Source organism: Salvia miltiorrhiza, chromosome 6, assembly GCF_028751815.1.
Source record: "Salvia miltiorrhiza cultivar Shanhuang (shh) chromosome 6, IMPLAD_Smil_shh, whole genome shotgun sequence".
Classification (NCBI taxonomy): Eukaryota; Viridiplantae; Streptophyta; class Magnoliopsida; order Lamiales; family Lamiaceae; genus Salvia; species Salvia miltiorrhiza.
This window is the reverse complement of record NC_080392.1, coordinates 29,676,418-29,683,992: the sequence shown is the minus strand read 5'-3', so window position 1 is coordinate 29,683,992 and position 7,575 is coordinate 29,676,418. Positions and strand designations below refer to the sequence as shown.

At 37.1% G+C, this 7,575-nt stretch overlaps 1 long non-coding RNA gene across 1 annotated transcript; it reads left to right on the top strand.

Moving 5' to 3' along the window:
- Positions 1–991: 991 nt before the first annotated feature.
- Positions 992–1,898, top strand: LOC130989028 (uncharacterized). Its single transcript, XR_009090408.1, has 2 exons — positions 992–1,053; positions 1,654–1,898. It is a non-coding gene; the product is annotated as an uncharacterized LOC130989028 (long non-coding RNA).
- The last annotated feature ends 5,677 nt before the right edge of the window (positions 1,899–7,575 follow it).

Genomic DNA, 7,575 nt, shown 5'->3' with positions numbered 1-7,575 from the left:
GTAAAACCCTTTGAAACATTAATATGATACTCTAGACTCCCTTATCTTTCGTTTGAAACTGGCCTCACTATTTTTGGATGAGGGAAATGCCCGGTATAAATTCTTTGAAGTCTAGTTCTTATTCTGTGTATCCTCCAGTAGGTTTTACAAACCTACGACTTTGAGGTGGCAAAGGCCAACCTAAATCTTTGATTCTCAAGACCATTTTTATATTGAATATCCATTGACATGTTGGGAACTTATTTGTTCATTTGTAGAATTTTTGGTAAAGCCTAAAGTGGTTTTTCTGAATTAAACTTTGAATCTGCCGAACTTGAACTCTTTTTGTGCACTGAACTTTGGATGTTAATATCTCCTAAACCATGAATCTTCTTGGGGTAAATTCAACTGGAGAGTGTCACACTCTCTCCCTAGTTTTCGGATTGACCCTTGGAGTTCCCAGTGGCCTTTTGTAATGGGAGATATGAATTTTTAAAGAAGGGCCATTGACTTGGTTCTAATCTGGAAATCTGAAATTTCCAGATTTTTGCTTGTTAAGTACCCATCTTTGAGTGGGCATATCTTGCTCGTTTGAACTCTGTTTCATTCGATTCAAATTGGAGAATGATCCTTGAAATGTCTAGTTTCCAGAATGTCCTTTGGAGCCTTATTTAGAGATCCGAGGCAGAATTGGTGTCTGTTGCAAAACAGCCCCTTAAGAGCTCAAGTTGTTGAATTATTTTCTAAGTTTGAAAGTTGGTTTTAAAGGATGTTTCATGAAATATTATGTATATGTGCATGACGAGTTTGGGATATGTTTTGTGCAAAGTTTTCATGAAAATGAGTGAGTTAACCTAGATAAGGCATCAAGATAAGCTAACGTATGTAAAATGCATAATCCCTAGTTCGATTTTGCGTTGTAAGTCTCGGAATAGGTTGACCTAGAGATCCCAAGTAGACAACGGTTTTTGTTATCCATGATATGTGCTAAGAGTTGAGAACTTGTCTTGTAGGAATTGGTTCACAGGACGGTACCACCGCTTAAGATCACCTCTCTTCCACACTAAGGATCAGGTGGGCATTACTTTCACTATACGTATATAGAGATCCCCTGCGTGGCGTAGGCCTCTTATACAGATAAATGCATGAGATGACTTAACTATTAATTTCAGTTTTATATGTCTATCAAATGAGTTTAATACTACCTTTGAACAAGTTATTTTGTTACAAAATCTTTGAATTAAAGTTATTTCAAGTATTGTCTTGCCATAAAATGTTTCAGTTTTAGTATGATATCTATCTGCTTTGGCTTTGCCAATGATGTAATCGAATTCGGGTCTTAAGCAGTTGATAGCTATCCTGCCTTGACTAGTGTACACCAATGACCGTGAGTCATCTAGCGGGTTGGCCGGTCAAGTGTTCGTGAGAGGTGGCCACCTCTCCGACACACAGTTCCAGATATGATAGAATACAAGAGAACTTAGTCTGCAGACGAACTTTAAGAATCACAAATGAATTTAGTAAGCTTGGGCCTATTTCACGAAAACTCCCTTGCTGTACTGTTTATGATGGCATGACAATTTACAGTTTTATGATGCATGTATTTTATATTTAGGCATACGTGCCCACTGAGTACTCTCGTACTCAGCCCTGCATATATTTCTAAATGTGCAGGTTGAGCAGTGGCTGATGGAGATGAAGTGAAGAGCGGAGCTTTTGTCATAAGTTAAATGAATGAACTCTTGGATACATGTCTTCATACATGTAATCAGATTATGTTATTCCGCTGCGTACTCTTAGGTTTTATGTTCTTTCAGTTAAGCCAGTTTTATCTGAACCTACAAGTCTGTTCGAGTCTTGTGACTAAACATCAGGTGTATTAAAATTTTTCCCTTCTTTAAACAAATTTTAGTTCGATCATCTATTATTTGTTCACCCTTTTTTTTTGTCGCCGTCGATAACTGTGTCCTTAGTTACGTTTTCCTGACTTATTTATCCTTAATTAAGTCCGGTCGTGACAGAAACTCCCTTTCTATCGCCGTCGATAACTGTGTCCTTCGTCGCGGCTTCCCGGCTTAGTTATCCTCAATTAAGTCGAGCCCGCTCCGTGACATTTCTGCTCAGTGCGGAAGTTGGCAGGGCTGGCCTCTTCCTCCTTTGTCTCTATGGTGTGCTCTGGAATTTCAGAGTCAGATTCAGAGCCATAATAGAAATCGTCAGTTCTGTCACGTGCTTCTCCGTCAGAGCTGGAGTTAGAATAGTCTGCTCTGTCGTCACCGAACACTCCCTTGCAGCTATTCTTCCTAAAAATCCCTTCGCTCGTACTATGCAAAGGAGACACCAATTTGCCTTTAAGACTACGGCGTCCCTGCATGCACAACACTGAACAAACGGATTAAACTCACCGAGTGGAAGAAACGTAAAAACGAAAATAACAGGAATTTAAATAAAGCTAGTAAAAACGACACAACTAAAACGCCTAAAACCTTCCCCGGTAACGGCGCCAAAATTTGACTCAACCTAAACACTACTCTAGATTGACTCGCAAGAGTACGAGATCTTTTGTAACGTGTAAGCTAACCCAAGTCGATCTCACAGTAAAGAAAGCAGTAAAGAGATTGATTTAAAAACGTAACTTAAACTTAAACGTGCAAAGTAAACTTAAACTTGAACTCGAAATTAAACTTAACTTGAATTTAAACTTAACCTAGGCAAGAATTTAAACAACTCAAATTAAACCTAACTTAAGAAATTATATACTTGTAAATTAAAAACCAACTAATCTAGGCGTGAAACTAAAGTGCATAATTTAAAAAGAAAGCATGAACATGAACGAAAAACGTAAATATGATTAAACAGAAATAAATTGAATTTAAATACGAAATACCGTAAACGTCTTGAACGTGTAATTGTGTCACGCAATCACAATCCAAGAATTAAAACTAAACAAAACTAAATGGAAACCTAATTAAAAATCGACACTATGAAAGCAATTAAATTCCTAAGCTTCAGATGCCAACAGATCTCAAAGATGGCGTCTAAAACTAGGGCAAGGGATGATTTTTACAATGAAAAGTATGGCCCTATTTATAGACTTCAAATCCCTCTAGATCACCATATAAGTTGCCATGCAAAGTAGAATTCTAAAGGCAATAGAATCGTGCAAGATAAGGCAACTCTTCCAGCTGTGACGGGCGCTGCAAGTCATCTCCATTGTGGCCGAATTCGCGGCTCTCGCCAGAGAAATGGCTTTCGTCAGAGAAACGGCTTCCGCTCTGGCGCATTTCTCTGCTCTGTCTGACTTCTCTGGCAATTGATTCCTCTGACTAGTGATTCCTCTGACTAGTTGACTTCGCTGCTCTGGGATTCGATTTCTCTGCTTTCATTTCGCTTCTCTGACGTGCCAGAGTATGCACATAAACACAATTCTTAGCCCAAACTCTCCAAAATTTGCACTCTTCATCTCGAAAACCTAAATCTCCTGCAAAGCATAAAATACACCATAAAACGCACCAATTTTCAGAAGATTTAACTTAAAATATGCACATGCAAACCCCTAAAATTAGAACAATTTGGCATAAATCAGCTGATTACACACATTCTCTTAGACCTTAGGCAAACCCCTGTTTACCCAGAAGCCAAGGTCAAACTTGCTCCAAAGAACTTATTCTTTGCAATATAGTTGGTACCCGTTCAAACCTCCTTTCAGGAAGAAAGATTTGAGTGTTTGAGTGATTCGGAGTTCAGAAAGGTACTCTGACTCTGAGAGTCTTAGCGCGGGTTGTGCAAAGCAAGATAAATCCGACACGAGTGAAGTGTGGGTACTGAAGAAGTGGGCTCTTCAGTGGTACGGTTGTGTGCACCCGGTAAGCACACGGTTTGGTTTGCAGTGCACCTGTTAAGCACTTGCGGAGTGGATTGTTGGTCTGATCAACCGATCATGGATGTAGGAAAGGGTTTTTCCGAACCACGTAAAAGTCTCTGTGTTGTTTACAGCTTTCAGTTTTACTTTCCTACTTGTGCTATTTCAATTGATAAACTGAATACTGAATAACTGCAAAGAGAAACCTAAAACCAACAACGTGCTCAACCGAGGCTATTGCGAAACTAAGTTTAATTTCCGCTGCGTATGATATCAGTCTGACTGATCTATCTTCTGATAGTCAGGAAGAGTGTTATCATCTCTGTTTTAGCAAACTCGACTGAAGCCCTTACGTGCATCAGTTAAGTTCTAGTAACTTAACTGATAACTCCTTACTGAAGAGCTTTCAGTATCAGTCGTCAACCCTATTTTGTCAAAACTGTTTTCAGTTAACAAGCGTCACTGTTTGCGTGTATAGTTTCGTTTAGATCTCTATCTTGAGATCCCCCTGTTTGAAATAGCCCATAGGTGTATTTCCCCCCCCCATACACCTATTCGAGACCCTCGGGACCTAACATAAGATAAGTATTGCCCTCAAGTTAAAGGACTGTCACAATCTCCACACACCAATAATCATAGACTCCAAAACAAATGATATATTGGTAGGGTATGCCAATACTCCCTAAAGTATTCATGCATCTATCACGAGTATCTAATATCTGATAGTCGTGAGAACAACTACATTATCTAAGAATGTGATACAGATTGCATGCCAACTTATAACATATCATCAATATCCCAATCCTTAGTTGGGGCTCTTTAAGAGTTATACTATATTGTTAACCATCCACTAAATTAGCAACAATATTAACTCATGGGAACATTTAATTGAATTAGAACAAACAATCAAAGTAATCAATCAAATAAATGCATAATGCCATTAGTGACATCAAATGTCATAAATGTGATCAAGTAATAAGTCTCAACACGGATTATTTCTAGACATATTACTTTTACTCCCACTGACTAAAGCCAGTCTCGAAGATATCCAATGCCCAAACACTCAAAGTGCTTGTTATGATTCATAATGCATAACAACTGGTCAAAAGGATTAGCTATGTCCTCTTATGTGGGAACTTGCTCTAACATAATCTCTTATTTCTAATATCTCTTAAAATCTGCCAACGATGCTAAGCACACAAACTACACCTTGTATAGTGAAAATCATGACATTCATGACCATCCTATTGCCCTAGCGTTAGGATCATCTTTTGTGCGTTAAATCTCATTGTCATTAGAAGGACAATCCTTTCTTGACAAATAGATGTCATATTCCATCGGTAGATGTCCTTTCAAACTTCTTCATGGAGTATCGCCTTAACACCTTGCCTATGTAAGTGGATTTTGATAGCCTAACAATTTATTAGCTCAAACTCAATAGATCTTGATCCCAAGGATATAATAAGCTTTACTCAAATCTTCACCATGAAGGAAATTTACAACTAGTCTTTCATGGATTGCATCATGAGTACAATAATTTTCATTTTTAATATGTCATACATAAATGATGATGAAAATTGTGTTCTCATTCTTGTGCTTCCTATAAACATAATGATTTTCTTTGCTTATGACCAAAATCAAACGATTTGATTTCCTTGTCAAAATATTTGTTCCATATTCTAGAAGCTTGTTTTAGTTCATAACAACAAGTAAAATCGCAATGGACTTGACTTTTGCAATTGACGAAAAGATCATAATCAATGCTCTCGCACTGACTATAATCTTTTGCCACTAACATAGCCTTGCAGGTTTGCACATTGTCATTAGCATCAAATGGATATTACCCTAGATGATGACTCAGTTAAGGTCTAACCAATCCATTTCAAATTTTATGGCTTATTGCCACTTCTAAGAATATATGACCATCATGGAACCTATGACTATCATAGTTTCGCATAAGTTCTAAGATCATAACCAATTTCAAATTCTTTCTCGTATTGATCTTAGACCAATAGATTAATTCTTCGACTGGTTTATGTTCTCTAGAACTTATATGACGTTGCATTTGTGCAGGCTCTTCGTTATTCTGAACTTGAGGAAGTTGATTCGCTATATCATGATGAGAAATCTTCGACATCCAATGTCATATCTCCCCCCGTATTGAAGAATCTTGCATTTCTGCATAATCTTCAATACTGCTCTTATTGGATGTAGATGACGCTCTAAGTAGCGCATCAGTACCAATGAGATCATGTAAAGCTCCCACTAAAATCTTGTTTAGACTATCTAACAAGTTTTCTTCCTCAAAGTTGACTTTGTGGCTCTCAAATCTTGTCAAGATCTAAGTCATAACGATCTTGTTCTCTATAGACCAAGTCTTTTCAAGAAACATCGCAATCCTAAAACTGAGAACTTATATTTTCCAAGAAAATAGTAGTATTCTCGTGTTTTCTTCGGATATCCCACAAAGTAACACTTCTCACTTTTGATTCCAACTAATCAGTGAGCATTTTCTCTACATATGTAGTGTAACCCAAGGTTCACACATGTGTAAAACTATGCTTCTTTCAATACCACATTCATATGATATTTACTCAACTAATTCAAGTGGAACTTGGTTCAGAATATAAGCAATAATAAACAAGGCATGGTCCCAAAGATACACCAGAAGTTTTGAAAAGCTCATTATGGATCGAACTATATCTAATGAAGTTCGATTTCTCCTTTTGGATGTCAAACTCAAATGAGGTATCCCTAGAGGCGTCCATTGTGGATGGATTCCATATAACTTCAAGCAATCGACAAACACATGGCTTAAGTATTTCTTCTCGATCTAATCTTAGAGATTAAATACTTCTCCAAGTTGTTTCTTGACTTCTAACTTAAACTCCATAGATTTCTCAAAGTTTCTGATTTGTGTTTCATAAGATACACATTTCCATACCTTAAGAAATCGTCTGTGAAAGTTGTGAAGTACGAAAATCCACTTTGTGCTTGAGTTGGAAACGGTCAACATATCACTATGTGAATCAACTCAAGTACTTCTTTAGCTTGCATTCTTTTCCCAGAAAGTGGCTCGTTGGTCATTTTACCCTTGAGATGTGATTTCACAAGCACTTTAAGACTTTACGTCAAAAGTGTGAGATAGTCTAACTTTCTCGATCTTGTTAATCATTTCTCATTAAGTGACCAAGCCTACATGCCAAAGTTAAGTCGGACTATTTGCATTGCTTGTGATGGTTTATTTTACACATTGAGGATATTTTGTTCGCATTGAGCAAATATAAAGCATTCTCAAGTGAAATATTTTCATCTCCATTAAGCAAAGTAGAATAAATTCTATTAGCAAAATGGAAAGAAAAACTTCAATGTCTAACACGAGAATGGAAATTATATTCATCGTAATTCCAAGAACAAAATAACAATCTAACAAATCCACAAACCCAAAGGTAGATCAAATCTATAAGACCTTATGCACTTAGCAGCAACTATTGCTCAAAACAAATGCGTAAGTCAAATTTCCTTGGTCCCACTCTCCTGTTTTAGTTAGACAACACACATTTTAACAAATGTGTGAACTATAACTCGTATCTAATACCCAGGAGCCAAAAAGTTGATCACTATTTTTATAGCAACAAAAACTGCAACTAAACAGTGTAATTGTAGCACAGAAATAGCAACAAAAGTATCGTATCCACAGAGACTATTATGACGAAATCACTATATCTATTTCC